Source organism: Schistocerca cancellata, chromosome 7 (assembly GCF_023864275.1).
Source record: "Schistocerca cancellata isolate TAMUIC-IGC-003103 chromosome 7, iqSchCanc2.1, whole genome shotgun sequence".
In the NCBI taxonomy this organism is placed as follows: Eukaryota; Metazoa; Arthropoda; class Insecta; order Orthoptera; family Acrididae; genus Schistocerca; species Schistocerca cancellata.
This window is the reverse complement of record NC_064632.1, coordinates 416943936-416969225: the sequence shown is the minus strand read 5'-3', so window position 1 is coordinate 416969225 and position 25290 is coordinate 416943936.

Sequence of the window (25290 nt, the reverse complement as noted above, 5' to 3'; positions counted from 1 at the left end):
TTTTAAAGGCTTACAGTTAGTCACATGCTAATTAGAGGAGATACATTAAAATGAAAATACTTCTCTTCTTGAGTAAACACTTAACTCATTAATTTAGCTTCAGCACTGTTCTTGCCGCATTTCGATTGCTTCAGTCAGTTGTATCTCCTGACTGTTTTGAATTTTATAATTTTCTCTCTATTTGTTGTGCACTCCAAGACAAATAAACGACACACCACGAAGGAATTATCCGAATGGGATGGAAATCGGTAGATTTGATGCACATCTACAAACAAACAAATGATTACAAATACAGGATAGAGCAATATTTTATTTAGTAAAGAGAAAGCGCTTAAAAAATTTGGCAGGTCAATAACACATCGGTCCTCTTCTATCTCTTATGCAAGCAGTTATTCGACTTGACGTTGATTGATAGTGTTGTTGGATGTCCTCTTGAGAGAAATCGTGACGCATTCTGTCCAACTGGCGGGTTAGATCGTCAAAATGCCGAGATGGTTGGAGGACCCTTCCCTTAACGCTTCATATGTTCTCAGTTAGTGAGACATTATGGCACAGTGATGGATAAGGCAAGATTCGGCAAGCACGAAGTCAAACAGTAGAATCTCTTGCCGTTTGCAGGCGGACGCTGAAATATAAGCCCACGATGGCCTGCTGAGTAGGTCAACGAAACGAGTCGTAGAATTTCATCACCGAACTGATGTGCTGTAAGGATGCCGTGTATGAGAACGAAAGGGGTTGTGTTATGAAAAGAAAATGCATCCCAGACTATGGCTTCTAGTTGTCAGGTCGTAAGGCGGACGAGGTCCAGGTTTGTAACGCAGCACTATTTGGGGAATTTCTCGACACGCCTTCGCAGGTCTTCAGGGGTCAGTTTTTAATCGGGACTCAGGCTGATGACAATTCTACACCTGTCAGTGTGATTCCACGTCAAAATGTGTATGAAGATTTTGACCCTTGTCTACCGTCCGTCAGTTAGAGGCACACGTGTTAGTTGCTTCCAACTTCCGGCCTGTTGGAGGAGACGTACTGGTATGCATCCAAGAGACTTGTGACCGTGCTTTAGTCTGGTAGGTTGGGCCAGTGGCAGACCGATGGCAGCTAATCGCACAACGCTGGATTTAGTCTAGTTCGATCACTGCACCATGAGCAGAGAAGAAAATTTAATCAGGCGAGAAACGTTGTAAAACAAAGTGCATCCTGCTTTCCCGACTGCTACGGTGAAATGACTTGTGGGTCTCGTGGATGATCGTTGGAAGAATGGCTTCAGCTAACTTTCTTTATTTAAGTTGCCAAGAACTAATTTTAGTCTTCTGACAAGTTTGAGACTGCCTGCCAAGAATTCCTCCCAGGTGCCAACCTCTTCGTCTCACGAAAACACTTGCGTCCTCAATTATTTGCTGGATGTATTCTAATCTCTGTCTTCTTTTACAATTTTTACCCTCTGCACTTTCCTCTAGTACTATGAAAGGTGTTCATGGATGTCTTAACAGTTGCCCTACCATCCTGTGCTTTCTTCTTCTCAGTGTTTTCCATATACTCCTTTCCTCACCGATCCTCTAGAGAGCCTCTTCATTCCTCATCTTGTCCATCCACCTAATTTTCAAATTTTTTTTTTTTTTTTTTTTTTTTTTGTAGCACCACATCTCAAGTGCTCCAATTCTCCTCCTTTCCGATATTATCACAGTCCATGTTTCACTACAACACGATGCTGTGTTCCAGCGTACATTCTCAGAAATTTCTTCCACAAATTAAGACCTATGTTTAATACTAGTAGACGACTCCTGATCAGGAGTGCCCTTATTGCCAGTGCTAGCCTTGCTCCATCTGTCATGGGTTATTTTGCAGCCTAGATACAAGAATTCCTTACCTCATCTATTTCGTGATCATCAACCCTGAAGTTATATTTCTCACTGTTCTCATTTCTTCTACTTCTCATTACCTTCGTATTTCTTCGATTTACTTTAAATCCATATTCTGTAGTCATTGGGCTATTCATTTCATCTAGCAGATACTGTAATCTTCAGTTTCACTGACAATAGCAATGTCATTAGCGAATCTCATCATTGGTATCATTTCATATTGACATTTAATTATACTATCAAACCTTGGTTCTTCGTTGTATAGATTGCAGAGTAGGGGAAAGAGGCTGCATCCCTGTCTTTCACTCTTAATCTGAAACTGCATTCTTCGTCTTCCACTCTCATAAGTCCTTGTTTGCTCTTGTACATGATGTATAATCCTGACGTTACCTACAGCTTGCCCCTATATATCTCAAAGTTTCAATCATCTTGCAATATTTCGTTTTATTGGATGCTTTTTCTGGGTGGACTAATCCTATTAACATCTCTTTATTTTTCTTTAATTGTGCTTCCATTATCAACCGCAAGGGTTGAATTGGCTCTCTGGTGCTTTTACCTCTCCTAAATTCAAGTTGATTTTAACTTAACAGATCCTCAGTTTCCTTTTCCATTCTTCTGTATATTACTCTTGTCTGCAACTTGGATTCAAGAGCTGTTACTGTGACTGTACGATATTTCTCGCACTTGTTGGCTCCTGCAATTTTCAGGATTGTGTGGAAGACGTTTTTACGAAAGTCTGAAGATATATCGCCAGACTCACATATTCTATACACCTTGATAAATAGTCGTTTTGTTGCCATATCCCCCAATGATTTTGGAAATTATGATGGAATGTTATCTATCCCTTGTGCTGGAGGAAGTTGGCGCCAGCACTCCGGGTGGTAAAGGGGCTGCCAAAAGACAGATAGTAGGAGCGAGCAAGCATACGAGGAGAGAGGCCAAGGAGAAACTGGCAAGAAATTTGCCGCCAACACCCTCACTACTGCCAGTACTTAGATCGCCATCACAGACTAGAGGGCCCAGTAAGTCTTTCAGTGAGTCAACGAGTCATCACTGGCAGCCCAGTGGGAGTTGGAGTCACAGACAGAGTCTCAGTTTCAGGCAGCACATAGCAACCTTATTGGTTTGCGTAGCGAGACGTGTACTTCACCAGCAGTGAGACTAACGTGGACATGGCGCTTGTACCACATGGACTAGCTTAAGATAAGTAACATCTTGTTCTGATTAATAAAGAACCCTGGTAATATATGTGTCCAGTTATGTTACAGAAAGGGGATACGACCACCAAACAACATTTTCTGTTCGTTTTCCAATGTACAGCTCTACAGGGACAACGAGCTGCCACAAAATCCCTACAGCCTTATTCTATGCCCAATTTTCCAACGCTCTTTTGATTTCTGATTCTAATAAATAATCCCCCATGTGTTCTACGAGAGAGTGTCATCCACCCCCCCCCCCCCGCCCCCTCTCCCGTCGAAAAACGGAATAACTTTGCCGTGGGCGGAGCTTGTGTAACGTGCATTTATGCCGCTAGGCGTGTATAGCGCAACTAATTGCCAGTTCAGTGGCGTCTGTATAGACGTCCTGGCTTTATCTGTTCTGTTCTGCAGTGACTGTTTTTGGTAGCGCTGTTTTGTTCTTGTTTAGTTTTTTATGATGGCAAGTTTAAGTGAACAACGTGCAGCTGAGCGCTGCGAAATTTTATTTTCTACTGTGAAAAACTGCTGCTGAAGCAGTTTTAATGTTGAAACCAGCTTACCAAGATGATGCTATCTTGAAAACTCGAGCGTACGCGTGATTTTCTGTATTTAAAAACGGCGACATTTCGATTGATGACAAACCTCGTTCTGGAAGCCCATTAACTGCCCGAATCTACGAAAGTATTGGAAACAGTGGTTCCCCGAGATCAGACCATCAATCAAACCTTTTTCGGGAAATTTTAAGAAGATTGCGCAGCAGTGTTCATCAAAAACAACCCCATATCTAGCAGACAGGAGACTGTTTCTACCACCTCAAAAACTCGCCTTCTCACACAGCCATATTTGCTAGACAGTTTTTGGCTAAAAACGACGTGGTTCCGCGGCTCGACTCACCTTACTCGCCTGAACTGGCTCCTTGCGACTTTCTCTTATTTCCACGTATAAAAAGGGCATGAAAGGACACCAGTTTGACAGCACTGAAGAAGTCAAAGAAAACGAGGGAGGAGCTGTCCGCCATTTCTAAAGATGACTACAAATAATGTTTCCAACAGTAGAAGCAACGGTGGAACAAATATAGTAGTTGTAATGCAGAGTATTTTGAAGGGAATAAGGCAGTTTGGTAAACAGATTAAAAATATATTGATTTTAAAAAATAATTCCTGTTTTCTATGGGGGCTTCCCCTCAGATATCGACTACTGCTTCTTCTTTCATTACCTCATAGAGGCCGTCAGTTTATCCGCTTTCTCCTCTGTATTTAACAGTAGAATTCCCATTCCACTCGTAATGTTACCACCCTTGCTTTTAATTACACCGATGTTTGTTTTGACTTTTACATATGCTGAGTCAGTCCCTCCGATCATCACTTCATTTTCGATTTCTTCGCATTTTTCATGCAGCCATTTCGCCTTAGGTTCCCAGCATTTCTTGCTTATTTCATACCTAAGTGATCTGTATCACTGTATTCCCCTGAACATTTTTGTACATCCTTCATTCATTAACCAACCAAAGTATTTCTTCCGTTACCCTTAGTTTCTTCGCAGTTTCTTTTCTTGCACGTATGTTGTAACCTCCCCACAAAAATTTTAAAAGAAATGGACAATATTTAATAAAAATGGAGCCAAGAGAAACCTTGCCACAAAAATGTTGACCGGACAATAATTTGAATATTAACAAGAATACAACCTAACGTAATCTCCCAGCAAATCAATTCAATGACAATGACCATTAGACAAAAATTAGCAATCTGACCCAAGTATTAATTCCTCACAAAACAAAATGAAAGTCAATTCAGTGATAAGAAAATCTCAGTGATAATGAAATTTCAATTAAACCGAAATATCGGTCTTTGGCCCTGTGCAAATCATAATTAAATTCTTACCTCATTGTAACTGCTAGTCAAATTTCTGCTCTTATTCTTGCGCACAGCTTGGAGGAACTGCATTGCAAATAAAAATATTCCTTTTTTTTGAAATTTAAATGAAACTTTTCTTTAAGGGAAGTGGAATGAAATCGTTAATTCAATTAAATAATTTTTTTTGTAAAATTGCTTTTGAAATCAAAATTATTATTGGGGCACTTGTTGGAAATTAATTACAATAAATAAACTTTACATTATCTGATGATTACCTTAATTAACAATATACCTCATTCATCCTCTTGACCAGTGTTGCCGACAGACTACATCACACAACCGCACTGGGGTGCTACTACTGACCGACTGCTCTGCATGACGATTACAACTGAACTCCACGACGACTACAGCCGAACTCCCCTACATGACAACTACAACTGAACTGCTCGCAACACTCGCGCGGTCAAGCGCAGACTAACCACGAAAATAGGCTCTCTGGTCAAAGATTTTAACGTGCCTCACCATCGCTGCTATGTTACATACGTGTTTCATATCCCTCCACTGGGGGGGCAAAAATTTGGCAGCGATGGTGAGTCATTTGGACTTGCCATCGCAAGAAATTTTTACAATTTACAGAATATTCAAATTTAGTACATAAATTAAATGTTGTGCACATGCACCGAGTACAAAATATTTCAGACAAAGACAAAGTGAGTACAAAACATATCAGAAAAATGTATATAAAAATTATTTGACAGATAAAGTGCACAGGCACTGAAAAAATTCTTTAGCATATTCAGAACAAATAAACAGACTGGCAAAAAAAATAAAATAAGTTGACAAGTGACATGAGTGCACATGCACTTCAGTTGAGAACATATCAGTAAATGATGAAATGTATATACAATGAGTAACAAATGACATAAGTGCATACGCACTGAAGTATTGAATATACAGAATGAGTACAAATCATATTGAAAAATGAGAAAAGTGCACAGGCACTGAAGTTCAGTAGAAAAAATATTAACACACAACATAAGTGCACATGCACTGTAGTTCAGAACATATCATTAAAATAAAATAATAAATAAAATGTATATACAATATTAAAGACAAGAGTGCACATACTGTACTTGAGAACAAATCGAAAAAATGTCTTAGGCATTTTTGCAATAAATAAACATAATGGCAAAAATCATATCGACAAGTGACATAAGTGTACTCGCACTGGAGTTCAGCGAATCAAAAAAAAAAAAAAAATGTATAACCCATGAACATAAATAATGTTAGCAAAAAAATGATTTTCACTATGTGACAAGAATTAGGATAGGAAAGGGAAGGATTGCATCATGGTTGTAGCACTTTAGATTGCACACAGCTGTTCTGAAAGTCCATATCTTTCCACAGAAGTACAACACCAAGTGACACAATTTGAAGTTTCTTTCCCATCAGAATTTACCAGTGTAGCCAAGACACTGAACTCTCGTAGTAACATTTCATGTTCTCATTTTAGCAGTACATTAGGTACACCAAACAGTGGGACCATAATAACGTCTTCATCGCCCATGGTGGTGGACAGCATGTCGTGTCAACACCACGCTCTTACAAGGCACGCCAACGTAGAATTAGTGCAAAACCAAAGATAGTGCTCCATGATCACTAGGATAGACAGGACAAATGGACATTGCAGTAATTCAGCGTAGTTAGCTCATGAGGTGAAGGACATTAAGTCACATAATATTGACAATTACAGTCTTCATTAGTAGTGTGCGGCATTTATAGCCCAGTGATTGAACATTTCTGTACCATGTATGTAGTATTACAGAAAAATGTTCATGAATTGTTTTACATAGAATCAGTAACCTTCTTTTCCTAGTTACAAAGCATTATTAAATAATCGCATTCTTTTCCAGTTACAAAGTATGGCATCGTTAATTAATTATTTGTCATTCCAATATAGTAATAATCATTAGCCTTTTCCTAATTACAAAGCATTATGAAGCAATCGCATTCTTTTCCAGTTACAAAGTATGGCATCGTTAATTAATTATTTGTCATTCCAATATAGTAATAATCATTAGCCTTTTCCTAATTACAAAGCATTATGAAGCAATCGCATTCTTTTCCAGTTACAAAGTATGGCATCGTTAATTAATAATTTGTCATTTCAATAGTAATAATCATTAGCTTTCTCCTAATTACAAAGCATTATTAAACAGTCACATTCTTTTCCAGTTACAAAGCATTATTAAGAATCATTAGCCTTCTTCTGATTACAGTTAATTAATCATTTGTCATTCCAATATAGTAAGAATCATTAGCCTTCTTCTAATTACAAAGCATTATTAAACAATCACATTCTTTTCCAGTTACAAAGTATCAACATTGAAAACAAGAGCTAATTAATGGCATAATTAATAACAAAATTCATCGAGTGACATTAATTATTGGCACTCAGTGGCCATCAAGTATTGAATAGAATAACATTTTTTTTTATTCAGTATTATTCAGAAATCTCTTAATTCATTATAAAAAATCAGTTAATTACAGTCATAGCATTAATAATCAGTAGTACTCAGAAATCTCTTAAGTCATTATTCGGGACTGGTAATACATATTTTTTTGTTTTTGTGCTAGCAAAGCATTGCTTTTGGTAAGTATAAGAGAAAACAAGAAGAGAAAAAAGGGAAAAAAAATTGGTACTGGGTTGTTCCTGTAAATCAAAAATGTGTAACGTCATTCGTCATGAGTCAGCTGTAGCAAGGTTATGTAACAAGGCAGTATATGTGATCACATTTATAAATGATAAACACAAATGGGTTAAAAAATATAATAAGTAACAGGTTTAGTATGTATCATGAAAAATTTCTCCTGGAAAAAATACAAAATGGATTATTGACCTGAAAGAAGAAACGCACACTATGCTGAAAAGTAGTGAACTTCGAATTAACAAGTAGTGAAATGTGTATAAAATGTGTTCCATAGCTGTCCTTTCCAAAACTTTCCGTCATCCTACTATGCAATATAACACCTGCTGTCAAAACAAACTGCAACAAATACTTAAATAACTACATAGCGTAAACACATAACTTCAATGTTATCCTCATCTGCAAAAAAAAAAAAACTTCATTATTCATAACTCCATTATTCATAACTCCATCATTATCATCACCTGTAAAGAAAAACTTCATTATCCATAGTAGCACACTCTTCATCATTATTCATCATCACTCATTATCATCTGCAAAAAATCACTTCATTACTCATTACACAACTATTCCTTATCTCTAGCATATTTCATCACTAAAACTAAGATGTGTAGTTCTGTCTGACAGCCTGCATCAATCACCTTGTATTCTGAAAGAAAAAAATTAGTTAAGACTGCTATTCTACGATGAGTATAGTATATTCTTGTTAATGCTTGTTAATCCTGATCCATTTACTCTTCCTCATAAAGTTATTGCATCTTCTATCGTTTATTCCGTAGGTGAAATTCCCATTTCTGTTGAATTTATTTCTTACACGCATCATTTCTTTCTGAAATTGATGAACAAAGTTTAATGTCTTGCATTTAAATCATATACCCACTAAATAATGACTGGTTTATGGTGACACAATTAACCATACAGCATAACATTACAGACAACGTAATATGTCAAAGACATTGACAGTGTTCAGATGCAAAAATGTACACAGAATAATACAATGCAGCAGCAAAAAATGTAAAACAGTCACGATGTTGAGATGTCATAGGGCAAAAAAAAAAAAGTCAAAGTCGACTGGTGTGTGTTATATCTTAACTATTTCACAGTGCATATAGACAAAACTGGAATACAATCGTACATAAAAAAGTGGAAAATGTGCATGGTCTGATGTGTAACGACAAGAAAAGCGACCTGCGAACCTTACCTTGCCGGGCACTTGCCAAGAAAAAATACGATAATCATCAGTAATTAGTCAGGTGAAATAATTGCATTAGTAAATGGCATCATAGCATGTTACATCATAAAGTGATTTCATTCAATAAACGGTTTAATGTTTGAGATATGGTGATTGCCTTTCGATTTTCTGGTTCTCAAAGTTTCGACGTATACAACATTGGGGTGAGGGATGCTGCGAATCCGATATGGACCTGCGTATAGAAGTTCAAATTTACTGCACTTACCTTTTAATTTGCTGGATAAATAGTGTGTACGTACTAATATTTTCTGTCCAATGTGAAAGTCGCGGCGTGTACAAACCTGTTTTTGCTGTCTTCTCCGGCGCTCTGCGGCACGTTTGATGTTGTTCAGCGCAATGTCAATTATTTCGTGGTGTCATAAGCGACGAGATGTAGGAAAATTTACAAATTCTTTAATTTTGTTTGGTGGTTCAACGTTTTTCAGTATAACAGACGGAGATAGCATAGTGGATTCATTTGGAATGGAATTAATTACATCTTGGAATGTGATTATGTGTGTATCCCAATCAATATGTCTTTTGTGGCAGTATATTCGGCACAGCTTACCAATTTCTTTCATTAATCTTTCACAGGGGTTCGATGAAGCGTGGTACTTGGATATATAGATCGGAGAAATGTTTCTGGCTCGTAACATGCGTGTCCATACGCTACTACGAAATTGAGATCCATTGTCAGAAATTACTTTCATCACATGCCCTAAATGAAATAGAAAATGTTTTACAAATGCTTTCGAAACAGTTTTAGCAGTAGTTTTGCGTAACGGAGTGAAAGTAACAAATTTTGAAGTGAGCTCAACAGCGACAAAGATGTAGCAAAAACCTCTGTTAGTTCTCGGAATCGGACCAAAAATATCTACTGCGGCCAAGTGTCTTAATTTAACAGGTGCAATGGGATATAAAGGAGGAATATGTGAAGTGGTGTCTGATTTAGCTTTCTGGCAAATTTTACAAGACGCTAAAACTCGTCGTATACGTTTCTCCATGTTGTTAAAATAACAGTTCTGTCTCAGTATAAGAAAACATTTTCGTGCTCCGTAATGTGCGTAACTTAAATGAGTGTACCAGATTAGTTTGTTAACAAGTTCGTCAGGAATGCATAATAACCAATTGTTGATGTCAGGATGAGAGCGGCGAAACAGAATGTCATTGCGTACAGTGTAGTGGTTCCTAATCGTAACATTTTTCCTATCTTGCCAAAGGTGTTTAATTTCTTTCCACACATTGTCTTTATTTTGTTCTTGTGCTATGTCCTGTAATGACGATGAAATAAAATTTTCAAATGCTACTTGCTGAATGTACATGACACTGAAATTTGTTTTGCAGAAGTTGGTTGCTACGTCTTGTTGATTGTTGCCGAGAGAACGCGATAGTGCGTCTGCTATAACATTTTGCGTACCGGGAATGTGAACTATTGTAAAATTAAATTCCTGTAAATAAAGTTTCCATCTGCTTAACCTCTCGTGAGTGAATTTAGCTGAAAGTAAAAATTGTATCGCTCTGTGGTCTGTGTACACGGTGGTATGTCTGCCATAAAGAAAGTGCCTAAATCTCGTGAAAGCCCATACAACACATAATGTTTCCAATTCTGTAACGGAATAATTTCGTTCAGCAGGTGACAAAATGCGGCTTGCAAATGCGATGTTTTTAATTACTGTAGAACCATCTTCTTCAATTTCCTGGAAAATGTGTACGCCTAAAGCTGTGTTGGAACTGTCGGTGGCAATGGAAAAATTTCTGGTAAGATCTGGGTGCGATAAAAGTGGAGCATTCAACAAAGCATGTTTCAGGTTCACAAATTCAGAATGTGCTTGCTTATCCCAAGACCAAATAGTGTCTTTACCTGTTAATTGGCATAGTCTGGGTGTGTCTAAAGCGGAGTGATGAATAAATTTACGAAAAAAGTTAATTAAGCCCAAAAAACTGTGTAGTTGCTTTTATGTCGTAGGAACAGTAATGTAACGTAGAGCTTGAAGTTTTTCCGGATCAGGTGCAATGCCTCCTGCTGAGATTACGTGTCCAAGAAATTTTATAGAAGTTTTGCCAAAGTGCGATTTACTAAGATTAACTGTGAGTCCTTGTGCATGGAAAGTTTGTAACAGTTGTTCAAGAATCAGATTGTGATCAGACCAGTTATCTTCTGCGATAAGAATGTCGTCTACATACGTCGTAATTCTGTCCTTAAGTTCTGTCGGAAGTATTGTGTTCAAACCGCGAATAAAAGCTGCAGAAGAAATAGTTAAGCCGAATGGTAACTTACAAAATTGATAACAGTCGCCGAAACAGAGAAAAGCTGTATATTTTCTGCAATTTGGATGAAGTTGAATTTGCCAAAATCCCGATTTCAAATCTAATGTAGAATAAATAGCTGTACCATGAAATTTCTGTAAAAGTTCCTCTAGTGTCTGTGGTCGATCTGTTTCATTAATAATAATGTCATTAATGTGACGTGAATCAAGTACGAGGCGAAGTGAGCCATCTTTTTTCTTAACAATATGTAGCGGGTTTATGTACGGACTAACAGCTGGTTCTATAATTCCTTGATCAAGCATATCCTGCAATTCTTTCTTAACTTGTTCTCTGTGGATATACGGAATGGGATAATGTTTAGCTTTAAATGTATCGTGCTGTTTGACTTGAAATTCATACATAAATCCGGACATAGTACCAGGAATGTTGTCAAAAACTGGAGCTTGCTGTAAAAGAATTTTGTGTAGTTGCATTCGTTCGTCGTCTGTAGTTGCACTGCTTTGTCTAACTTTATCGGAAATCATTTGCATTACGTCGTAGTCAGCTTCGTCTGGAGTATTATCGTTGTGTACGTACGTATTCGTGAACAATGTGGGATTACGGTCTATGTCACGTGTTGCGGAAATGACCTCTGTGCGGTTAATTGTTTGTTCTTCCGCAGATAAAGAGTGCTGAAATTCTAAAGCCAATTGTACATTTTCATCCTTTAACATTAAATAAGAATTCTGAAAGTCAATGACTGCATCGTGTTGTACCAGAAAGTTCGTACCTAAAATTACGTCTGTTGTCAATAAAGGAACAATCCAAAAATTAGAGTGGAAAGTATGACCTCCAATACAAAATGATAAATGTGTCTGCAATTTAACGTCTACTCCTTTACTCGATACTGCTCCTTTCACTTTTGTTTTGCCTAAAGGTAAAGTCGGATAAGTATTCTCTTTGTTGCACTCGTTAAAAGTCTCCTCATTTATTACTGATATAGGTGATCCGGAATCGATTACTGCTGAGAATTTCGATGAACCAATTTTAATTTCGATGACAGGATGTGAAATAGTTTTTTGAACAACTGGTCTTTCCTGTAAAAGAGTGTCTCGGATGTCGTCAAAACTAATTACATTTTCGTGAACAACATTCTGCGTGTCTAAAGTAGTGCTTGTGTTACTGGAAGATGCGGCCTGTACTGTATCTAGTCAGATTCTATCTGACGTATTATTATTGTCAGGACGATTCTGTGGCATTTCTACTATTTGAACCGTTCTATTACTTCTTCCAGACGGGTTACGCTCTGGATGATACCTACTGTCGGGTTCATTCATGAGAATAGGTTCTTGTGTAAAATTTTGCTGTTGGTATGTCCGACTGTTGTTAGATGTACGCTGAAAATTGTTCTCATTATTTTTACGTCTGTCGTAATAGTCATTTCTATACGGTGTATTGCGATGGGAATTGAAATACTGCCTTCTTTGTACGTAGTTGTTTCCTTGCTGCCGTACGTTACTATTTGTTGTATCCGGGACTATACGTGCTCGCGGCGGAACATTAAAGCCTGGTTGACCTTGTGCATTACATTGTTGGTTACGTATGCTAACCGGTTGACTTTCATGCTGTTGCGGTGGAAAACTTCTATTGTTACCAAAATGTGCTTCCTCTTGCTGAAAATTTTGACGATATTGATAATCTGAATTTTGTCTGTGATTTAAGTTCTGGTAGTTGTCGTTCCTAAAGCGTCTGTTACTTTTCCTATTGAAATTACGTCCCTGATCATAATTACTGTAAGTTTGTTGACCTTGGTTATTATACGAAAAGTTTTTGTTTACAAATGAATAATCAGATTGCTGTACTTCTAAAAGCTGCAACAGATCCCTGAATGCTGAAATGTTTTCTTTTTGCTGACCAGTTAAAAGTGACGCTCGTAATGACCGTGGTAATTTAGAGATGCATAATTGTATAAGTGCGGATTCACTGTACGGTTCACTTAGGTACTGGTTTTGTTGTACCATGTGCTCAAAAAATTGCGTTACACTGGGAAAATTTGAGTTTTCATAGTTTGGCAAACTAATTAGGTTGTCTTTAATTCCGCGCTGTGTCGCCTTCGACCAGTACGCTGACAGAAAAGCATTCTGAAATTCCTCTACTGAGTAGCATTGCCTCGCGATCGGTCTCATACGAGTTGCCGGTTCGCCTTCCAAAAAGCTGCAAATAAATTCAAGTTTATGCGTAACAGGCCAAGTCGGTGGAAGAGCAAAGCTAAATTGTTGAATCCAATCCAGTGGGTGAATCTGCGTTCTATCGTTTTTAAATACTTTAAACTTTCTCACTGACAGAAAATGTTTGTAATCGAAATTATCATCTCTGTGTGATGCAACAGGTTCAGGATCGTAAGAGTATCTGCTGAACTGTGGTTGTTCGGAATCTAAGTCCCGTACTCTCTGTAGATTACTCAAATTATACGCGCTGCGTGAGTCTGACAAATGTTCATAAAGTGGCGTCTGTTGTATGTTATTATTAACTGAAATGTTTTTCATCTCTGTTACTTCTTGCTGTAAACTCGACAATTTCCTACGCAACGTGTTATTAGACGAATCGATCTCATTAATTGTCTGCTGTAAATTTTGAAATTCAGGTGTTTGGTTAAATGAAATCGGTGCAGTATCGTCTGATTTATTATCATTACTACTTTCAATAGCATCAATACGACTGGCTAATTCATCATATTTTTCAGTCAGTATTTTTGCCTGATCATCGGTTTTAGAATCGGACGCATTAATCTGTTTCTGCAACTTACGCGTAGTTTCGCTCAGTTTTCTAACATCAGCTTTGATGACATCGCAATCCTGCGTTAGTTCTAATTGTTCGAATCTGTCTGTCACTGTTTGAATATCTACTGTGTGTGTATCTGTTTTTGATTTAAGATTGGAAATTTCGTCACGTAATTCTGTGTTCGACTGTTTGATGGAATTAATTTCGTCGGACACTGAGGCAATATTGTTGTCTACGTATGTCTTCGCTTTCGCGAACATTTTACGTTTGTCTTCTTGTCTCTGAGCCGTGATTGTTTCCATGACTTGTCGTTTTACTTTGTTTTGATCTTGAATAAATTTGCGGAAACGCGTATCACTGTTCTGTATGTGCTGATTAAAGCGTTCGTCAATCTGAGTGTTCTGTTGGTCGAATTTCGCGTCGATCTTTTCATCCATTGTGCGCGAAAGTTCTGCTGTCATTGCTTTAAACTCGTCGCGTAATTGTGTAGCCTTTTCAGAGCATTGTTTAGCGACTCCGCTAATTTCGTCTCTGAGTGTTTCTGTTGCAGCTGTTTGCAATTCCCTTAATTCCTGAGCAACAGACTTAATTTCTTCGCTACCTTTTTTTGAACAAGCCTCAATTTCCACGCGCAACTGTTCCTTAGTGTCATGGCACTGCGCGGCAACGGCTCTAATTTGTTCACTAAGCTGTCTGGAATTGTCGTCTAATTTTTCATTTAACTGTCTGGAATTGTCGTCTAATTTTTCATTTAACTGTCTGGAATTGTCGTCTAATTTTTCATTTTGTTGTCTGACCTGTTCACTAAGTTGTTTGAAATTTTCTTTAAATTGTTTGTTATCTTCGCTATTTTCACTAAGTTGTTTACTCATTTGTATCAACACTGCCATAATTGGATCCGACACAAAATTAGCATTTCTATTCTCTGTGCTGTTTAATGGTGGATCTGGAATTGTCTCGCTTTCTGTAACCATTTGGTTATTCTGAGACTTACAAGAGGGTTTGTCATTCGAATGTACACTGTCGGTCACTATTTCGGAATTAAATGGATCCGTCGTACTTTGTGTATCCTGTTCATTTTCATTAGAAGAATTCGTCTGAACATTACTTGAATTTTCCAAACCGGGTGTATTAAGCTGGGCAGCGCTCATTACAATAGGGCGCTCCGCGTCATCAATTGTCGTCAAATTCACAGAGGAGACAATTGAGTTGGCTTGTTCATCATTAAGATAAAAGTCATCATGGGTAGATGGAATGCACTGATTGTTAGTGAACGCAGGATTGTCATCATTACATTGCGTGTCACAATTACTATCGGTCACGTTGTTTAAGTCGGTAATTTCATTCACAATACCTCGCGATACACTATTCACAGTCTTTCGCGGCATTTTAACAATAGTCACAATTTTTCACAAAATAAATAAGCACAATGCAAAAGCAACACACAAATACAACAGAGCAACGAATTGCTGTTGACCTGTAGAAAGAAAGTCACAAGTTAATAAAAGCATTGCGCCACATCCTAATTATATCTAAGCAAATAAGAGCAAATATCTGACTGTTGTTCAAAAGATTCTCAACGAAATACGATCCTGGCAGGGTCGCCAAGTGTAACCTCCAGACAAAAATTTTAAAAGAAATGGACAATATTTAATAAAAATGGAGCCAAGAGAAACCTTGCCACAAAAATGTTGACCGGACAATAATTTGAATATTAACAAGAATACAACCTAACGTAATCTCCCAGCAAATCAATTCAATGACAATGACCATTAGACAAAAATTAGCAATCTGACCCAAGTATAAATTCCTCACAAAACAAAATGAAAGTCAATTCAGTGATAAGAAAATCTCAGTGATAATGAAATTTCAATTAAACCGAAATATCGGTCTTTGGCCCTGTGCAAATCATAATTAAATTCTTACCTCATTGTAACTGCTAGTCAAATTTCTGCTCTTATTCTTGCGCACAGCTTGGAGGAACTGCATTGCAAATAAAAATATTCCTTTTTTTTGAAATTTAAATGAAACTTTTCTTTAAGGGAAGTGGAATGAAATCGTTAATTCAATTAAATAATTTTTTTTGTAAAATTGCTTTTGAAATCAAAATTATTATTGGGGCACTTGTTGGAAATTAATTACAATAAATAAACTTTACATTATCTGATGATTACCTTAATTAACAATATACCTCATTCACCCTCTTGACCAGTGTTGCCGACAGACTACATCACACAACCGCACTGGGGTGCTACTACTGACCGACTGCTCTGCATGACGATTACAACTGAACTCCACGACGACTACAGCCGAACTCCCCTACATGACAACTACAACTGAACTGCTCGCAACACTCGCGCGGTCAAGCGCAGACTAACCACGAAAATAGGCTCTCTGGTCAAAGATTTTAACGTGCCTCACCATCGCTGCTATGTTACATACGTGTTTCAATGTTTCTCTTCCGAAACTACGCGATTTCGCTTCTTAGGGAAGTCCATTCCTCTTTAACTGAACTGCCCACTGAGCTATCCCTTATCGCTGTATCCATAGCCTCCGAGCGTTTATGTATGTACGTAGATCTACACATGTAAGTGTGCACTGCATTAAGCACTAATCTGATTGTGTGTCTGTTGTTGGCAATAATTACCGCAAATGCTGTTACTTTGGTGTTTAATACAAAGTTTTCCCTCAAGCAACTTCATTTTTCAAGTGTGATAACTGTAAGGTTAGTAGTTCTTTCATTTAAAATTATCGGCTCTTATGAATATATAAAAATCTATTCCAAAGTCTTAAACGGTGTCTTGTATATACGAGTAAGCTCCATGTGCCAGCCTATAATACTCTGTTTTCGTTGAGGGTGTCAACGGCCTTGCCGCAGTGGATACAACGATTCCCGTTTGATCATCGAAGTTAAGCGTTTTTGTGCGTGGTCGGCACTTAGATGCGTGACCATTCGGGCCGCCATGATCTGTTGCCATTTTTCTGGGTGCACTCAGCCTCGTGATGCCAAATGAGGAGCTGCTCGACCGAATAGTAGGGGCTCTGGACAAAGAAAACCATCTAAACGACTGTGAGAGCGTTGTGCTGACCACACGCCCCTCCTATCCGCATCCTCAGATGAGGATGACACGGCGGTCGGATAGTCCCGATGGGCCACTTGTGGCCTGAAGACGGAGTGCTTTTTTTTCTCGTTGTGTTGGTTTGTTTCTTTCCGTGTTTTAGGTGAGTTTTTGTAAATGTTTAGTTATCCATGTTTGGACAGTTTAATGCTCTGATAAAATTATGAAGTTCTATTACCTTCCAAGCTGGTGTGCAGGTCAACAATGCCGGTGACAGAGGCTAGCTGCTTATTGTAATCTTTGCGCTTAAATGTAGGTTTCACACATTCTGTTAGTGCCCGTGGAGTATCTGGCGAGGAACTAATCATATATTTCCAGTAGGGATCTAACCCAGTGTTCGCCCCAAGTTATGAATGAATTTTTTTAAGAATTTCTGCATCTGTTCTTCTCAGTGAGCACGATTGTAGTCGTACTTTTCTGCATTTGTTCCTCAACCGGTCTGAAAGACGGTACTCGTAGAATTCCGTGTCCTACTTCACTGCAACCTTCAAAATCAAAATCACTTACAGTTTAAATTTACATCAATATCGAGAAACGTAATAAAGGACGTTTGCGTAGTATCAGTCAACATACCTTCTGGAGTCGATTAAAAGACCGCTAACACCATCGCCCAGAAAATTAATTACATTTATGTTAGACGTTGAGTCTCTTGCATGCAGTCCACATGCCACGCTCGTTACATCTATAGACAAAACCTCTCCTCTTTCCCTCCTTGAATGTATTGGGAGCATCATCAGCCAAGAAATTCATTTGTCTATCGTACGTAGCTAGGTGGGGCAGTGGTTAGTACACTAGATTCGCATTCGGGAGGGCGACGGCTAAAATCCCCGCCCGACCAATCTCATTCTGTTTTTTTGGATTTCCTAAATAGCTTCATCTATAAAGACTTCAATGCCGACGGGACGAAACCTTATTTATTATTCCTCTCTCAACTGTTCGGCGTGCTGGTTTATATACAGTATGTCCCACCTAACCATGCCACTTCACATATTCCCGAAATAAAACAAAATGTAAAAAATTATAATATCCCAATGATGCACTTATTTCTGGAGCTCACACAATGGGTATGAATTCACTATGCTTAGAAGTAAACAAATACCACTTTCAACACAAAGTTACGCTCCTTCAAATGGCACATGGATCTTTTTGCTACCGAAACGGAAATTAGATGTACAATTAGCGAGGGCCAACTTAGTTTTACTGCTCCAACCCTAATACCTCCTGGAATAATTCGAATATAAATAATGGAGAGCATGCCACAGTTTTTGTCGTAATGCTGTAATGTTGCAATGAGGGTTGCCTACACTGTCCAGAAGCCCGCTGGAGACAAGCCTTGCTCTGCATATTTCGCCAGAAATTGTGACACCGCTGCCATCCTGTAAAGCCTAGGTTTATCAAAAGGTACGAGTTTAAAACACGGTAAACAAGTCTGTCATCAATGATTGTGTCTCTTGTTTTCACTTCCGTAGAAAAAACATACATGTGCCAGTTAAAAAGAAAACTTGGTGTAAAAAGAGATGTTTGTTTTAATTTATAGACTGTGCATTACTGCCTACTGCGTGAGCCCCTGACGTAGATGCATCCCTGGGCAATTTCATTTTTCACGTTTTGTGTTGTTTTGGTAATATATGAGGTCGGTGGTATATGAGCTGTCAGATTTAGTTACAACACATCTTTATGCATATAGATATGGACGAACGAAAGGTAAGTTAGTGCGGCGTCCGCTGGGTTACTCAGTGGTTTGGTATTTAACTAATTTGTAAATGAAAATGACAATCTTATTTCATTACATTGAGTAATTACTACATAATTTTTCTCCCGACTAAAGATTTGGACAAGTTGTTAAAGAACTCTAAGTTAACGTTGTGTTAATGTGTTGTCTGTAAGTTGTGTAACTGTCACAAAGTCACAGTTCATACAACAGATTCTATACAACTATTGAATACGATGGAAATAGTTATCTTCAGCAAAATGGTCATTAAAACCACTGAATATAAGCCGTGCACAACACTGACGTATGTTACCTGAAACAATATTCTCCGCAACTCGTGCGTAATTAATTTTGGCTCCATACATCAGCTAGAAAAGTTTCTTATAACGATCGTGCTATGAGCACTGTTTTTAAAGAACCCATCTGATTCGAATTATTTTCGTTCAAATGAGTTCGGGACCACCGGTGCATATTTATTTTTACACATTTGTATTACGATCGGCATTTATGTCTGCAGAGTTGCGTAATTTGAATTTGCCGCTAAGACAATTGTTAAGATGGCGGCAGACAATTGATAGAGACTTTCTATTGTTAGATCATATAAGTATTTTAAATGCTTATCAAACTTTACATAAACTCTACTTTCGTATTGTGCACTATTTAGACTTCATCAAGCAAACATTTGATTTGTTTCTAAGGAAAACACAGACAAAAACGCGATACAAATCGCTATCATCATTGGCTGCGCTCCTTGCAGCGGAAAGAAATAATGAACACAGATAATGCTTACTGAGAGAGGAATTAAAGTTACAAATAATTATTCACTCATATTTATAATAATAATGAATTCTATTTTGAAGTAATAATTAACAAATAATCACAATTTCTTAACAGACCTCAGTTTGATATGCGTCCGCAACTTACAAAAGCCAACCAACAAAAGGTAAAAACAAAGGAAGACAAACGCAGATCTTAAAAGCAATTTACAATTATCATTGTCTTTGTATGATACACATCGATATGTCCAATTATATCATAGAATATTATATAAATAATTAGTATTTATAAGTTTTCACTGTGTTTTTATACGTCGAATAGATAATGTTTATTACTGTTAGAGGCATAAATTTCCTCTCGTCGCACTGTAGCCAAAAATTTATCTCGTGGATGTTACAGCTGTCAGATTTGGTTACCACACATCTTTATGCATATAGATATGGACGAACGAAAGATAAGTTTACCTCGCGCTGTTGTTCTTTAAGATACAACTAGAGGTCACGTTAGTTTCGGAGGAAATTTTGGCTTCCCTCGATGTATTGTTCATTTGCGTAAGTCACTTGATACAATTTCATAACGAGAATCCTAATTGAATATGTACCGTGATCTCTGCCAAGCTATAAAATTTTTAAATCTCAGCTCTAACTTCATGAGGAGAATTTTTCCATACTAAAATAAGTACTAGTAAGGTGGAATTTTAGCGAGTGTTTGAATTGATTTGACATTTCGTCGAAAGCGCTTCTACTCTTTGCAGAAGCAGTGCTTCATGTTACATGGATTGCGAGGAACATCAAGAACCACCTGTACTGAGGAACTGTGGGAATTTTCGTCTCAGATGACGAGGGCAGACTCAGTGGGGATGTAGAGGCGGGATTTGCGACTCCAGTGTCTTAACCGTTTCGAAATACGTTATTTAAAAGGCATTTATGACCCAGTTTTGAGTAGATTTCCCCCTCATTGTGTTAAGTTCTGAACTCGAAAACAGTAAACTGATGCCATGATGCCAGTACTGACACAACAGCTAATGAGATACCACAGATTAATGATAAATTTGAGCAGCACCTGGATTAACTACGTGTTTTTTGTTTTGCTTTGTTTAAGGTCTTAAAATCGGGATAGCGAACGAATATAAGAAAAAAATTGGTGCAGTTGTTTTTTCTTTGAAAAGTAAGCACAGCGTGCATTCCGTCGGCTGGCTAGCAGGGTGCTTTTTCAAAATTACAGATGCCGGCGGCATCCTGCGCTGACATTCTGCCAATATTCATATGCGTGTCCAGGCGGGAATGCCGCGAGCGCGACCAGTCACGTAGCGGGCGCTGGTGGTAGATGCACAGGCAGTAGCGTGCGTCCTGCATGTTGAGTGAAAAAATTATTTGTGAGTGAACACTGTATTTTCTCCTGTCAAGGGAGAAATCCGTGAGATAAACGCTTCACCAAATTAACCATGGTACTCGTTGCCATGTTCACTGTTATGCCTATTAGAATGTACGTTGCTTACGGTCCTTCAGTAAACCCAAATTTCTTTTTCGCAACATACTTTGACTCTTATTCACAATGACGTTTCAGTTGCAACTTCGTGCTTCCCATAGTATGAAACCGACTTGTTAGTTTACCACATTCCACTAACACATAATAACATGCAGTTAGTGTGTGCGTGAAATATTATGGGACTTAACTGCTAAGGTCATCAGTCCCTCATGCAGTTAGTCTCGTACAGACAGCAGTGTGGTTACGTCCAGAACAGTTAGTTGAGGTGCTACTGAAAACTGAACCGTAGGGAGAAAATGAAATATTATTCTACTGGATTTTAAATTTCTTAACATTTACTTTCTGTAAATAGCTACGCAATGAATAGTTCATCTGGATCTCGATCTTCCAATTCCAGGATAAGAAGGGCACATAATCGGTTAAAAAATCTTCAGTACTTTGATTTACAAAAGTGTGTAGGGACAGTGATACATTAAAAGCTTTTAAGTTCAATAGTATATAACTGTGCAGCTCTGTACTAAGCCACTTTATTATATACACATAACATGTAAAAGATTACTGTTTATGACGTACCATAGCGGTGCAGGGAACTTAAGTTCTTTTAAGCCGGAAAACAATCAAAAACTGGCATACAAAATCCACCTATGCGGAGGGATGCGCGCAACGCACAATATTTATCAGTGTCCTCATCCTTTATTATGTCAACGAATTAGTCGGCTGTTTCGTTAACATTTTTAATTTCAACTTCCACGTTAGGGCAATGGAAGACAAAAATTGTTTTCTAAATATCAGGCAAAAACTAATTACCTTCTGTCCATATTTAATCCTTGCAAGATTCGTACTAAAAGTGTAAGTAATTTATTGCTAATCACACGCTTTGGAAATTCGCAGTGTTTTGATGTAACATTTACGGGAGCAGGGGAATCTCATATAAAAGGACGATTCCAGCCAAAATTTCACATGATGCTCATGCGACGTAACTTAAATGGCATTTGTGGGCCAATCTGAAGCTTTTGTGAGCCAATTTGATGCGGTTTCCCGTCTTGATATGAAGGCAAATTCCATTGCGTTGTGCATCGTACTGAAATTCCACTATTTACTAGTCGGAAACTTAACTTCCAGTAGTGCAGCGACGGTCTTTCCCTATGATATCGAGATTAAAGGACTATTCTTGCAGTATTTTTTCCACAAATTTTTGAAATTAGAGCGCGTGAAGATTCGAATTTCATCTCTTCAAAGTAAGAAAATACGAGGTGTTAAAAAGTGATGCCTCCGAATTATTTATGGGTAAATTCTTAAAGCTTTTTGAGTAAAATAACCTTTACTAACATTCTGCATTTTTATTCTTCATAGTTACATATTAATCTTACAACTTAGTCACACTGGAGACTAACATAATTGTCGCAAATAGCGATTAGTTTGTTGATACCGTTACTGTAAAATTTTATATTTGTTGACGAAACCACAACTTCACTCTTGCTTGCACCGCTTCCTCTCTAACAATGCAAAGTCTTCGAGAGTGTTCGTTAAGTTTCGTAAACAGATGAAAATCAGATGGGGCCAAGTCGGGACCAAATAGTTGACGATTGATGACAGCGCACCCTGTGTGTCGGATTGTTGAAGACGTCACACATTACTGATGTCGCTACAATCATCACCGTACAAAGATTCAGATTGGAGGTACTTTTTCTGCGGTTAGAAATTCAATTATGGTACACTGTTTCTCACCCACGAAACGTATTTATGTAACGAAAATGGTTCAAATGGCTCTGAGCACTATGGGACTTAATATCTGAGGTCATCAGTCCCCCAGAACGTAGAACTACTTATACCTAACTAACCTAAGGACATCATACACACCAATGCCCAAGGGAGGATTCGAACCTGCGACCATAGCGATCGTGCGGTTCCAGACTGTAGCGCCTAGAACCACTCGGCCACAACGGCCGGCAGTTACGTAACACACCGTCATGTAGAATGCTGCATTTTGGAACCCTCAGCCGGCAAACTGTTGCATCTCGCGTCAGTGCAGCGGGAAAATCGACCAAGTATTATGAATTACGTGTAATTGCTTAAGCGATATTGAGAACAGAATAGAAGATGTGGAAGCATTACTTTTCAGCACGATCTCGTACATGTTTGATTGTGGCTTCGTACTGTTGTAGAACATAACGTGGTTGCAATTCTTTAGGATTTTTCTTCATTAGTATCTCTGTGTTTGAAACGTACTCGTGGTTGTGTTTCCTCAGGTATTTCTCTTCACTATACAAAAACGTCAATGCCTTAGAAGAAACATATTGCCTCTAATGGGAAATTATTGTACTGTACTGTGAAAGGGACCTAAATCTCTTGGAACAAGCAATATCAAGTGATAGTGTGGGTCAGATTTCACCAAAAATAATGATCAGAATACAAAAAAAAAAGTCATACTATGGAGGCAGGTATCGGTACAACAAGTTATAAATTTCATTGTTGACTATTTTTGTTTCCCCTTCGCAATGTAAAACGAACTCATACTTGTCATACCATCTACAGACTGAAGCACAACTTCTTGCCTGACTTCGTTGATTTTTATTGACCTACAGCTTGATTTCTGTCACCTTTAGACAACACCCTGAATCCAATAAACTTTGCTACGAAATATCCATTATTTGCTTCCTTTCTACAAACAGTCTTTAAAATTTTTGAAAATGTTTATAACACCTTCGTTGGTGAAAAAATTAATCTGAAACCAAGCAAAAGTACAGAGATTAGGACACTGTTCCCAAAATAGGGGCAGAGTTTCCTCTTAATTTCATATCTAAGTTCTGAAGCCCATTACACGTTTCACTGACGTCAGGCCATAATTGCCTCCACTTTCTTTTGTCGTTATTGTACTTTGTTATGAAAAAATTTGTTTTCGCAGCCTTCCGGCCTCAAACAATATTATATTATATTATACTGTAAATTGAGTACGTACGAAATATAAATTAACTGCTTTTCGTTGGAGTTAGATAACGCACGAAATTTTGCACTATGTTGATTACATAGCGCAGATAAGAAGACCAATGGATAGCAGCCCTGATTAGCAATCAATCACATTGTCACGGGTCCTGGGCTCGACCACAGGCACTTATAATACGATGAAAGAAGTCATCAGTAATGGCAGCCGACAATTTCCGGTAGAAAGAGCCACTTTCTTTCCTTTAAAGCCATTGTCCAAGCAGAGTAGGGCGGAGAATTTCGAGGCCCTATCATGCCATCACTGTAGGAAAAATGGCAGTGATCAACGGCATGAGGACGCAGAAGGCTACAGAAATCTCAGCATTAATCACATATCCTGTACGTGCAATTGACGATTCCACGTTGGCAAAATATTCTGGATTCATCCCGTATTCGTATTCCGGGAAAGGACTGAAAAAGGAGACCTAAGCATTAGAAAATAATTGCATCTCCCTAGTCGCAGCGCGGGATGTCACATGTTTGAAAGTTTTAGGAAAGATCTTAAAAGGAAATTTCAAAGAATCGATATAGATGTAGTGTTCGTCAGCGAATTAAAAGTAAGTTGAAGTGGAAAGGATTTCTAGACAGATATGTAGGATAAAATCAACAAGAGAAGAAAATAGTGTAATGAGCGTAGGTTAAGTTATTAATTGGATGGTAGGTCAGTGACAGAGTTACCAAGAACATTTCAATGACTGTAATGTTCTCATCAAAATCGACGGCAAACAAATGCCAACAACGGTAGTTCACGTATACCTGACGAAGTCACAAGCGTAAGATGAAGAGACAGAGAATGTATACTAGGACACTCAACGGGTAATTCAATATGTAAGCCGGCCGTTGTGGCCGAGGGGTTCTAGGCGCTTACGTCCGGAACCGCGCTGCTGCTACGGTCGCAGGTTCGAATCCTACCTATGACATGGATGTGTGTGATGTCCTTAGGTTGGTTAGGCTTAAGTAGTTCTAAGTCTAAGGGACTGATGACCTCAGATGTTAAGTCCTATAGTGCTTAGAGCCATAAATATGTAAAGGAAGATTTGAGACTAAAAATAATTGAGAGGAGCTAGAAATCGGTAACAGGGGAAGGAAAAGAAGTCAAAGTTACTGGGTATGGTAGTAGGAAAGGGATACGAGAAAGACTAATTGAGATCTAAAATAAATTTCAGTTGTAAGAGTAGCTAAACTGTTCGAAAACCTTCTGTGGAAGCGTTTTAATATGAAAGCTGGATTACATCATAGACAGAGAATCCTAAATCTGGATTTTATTGCGTGCCTAGGAGTAAAAACAGGCTCCGATCATAATTTAGTAACGATGAAGAGCAAGAGTAAACTTAA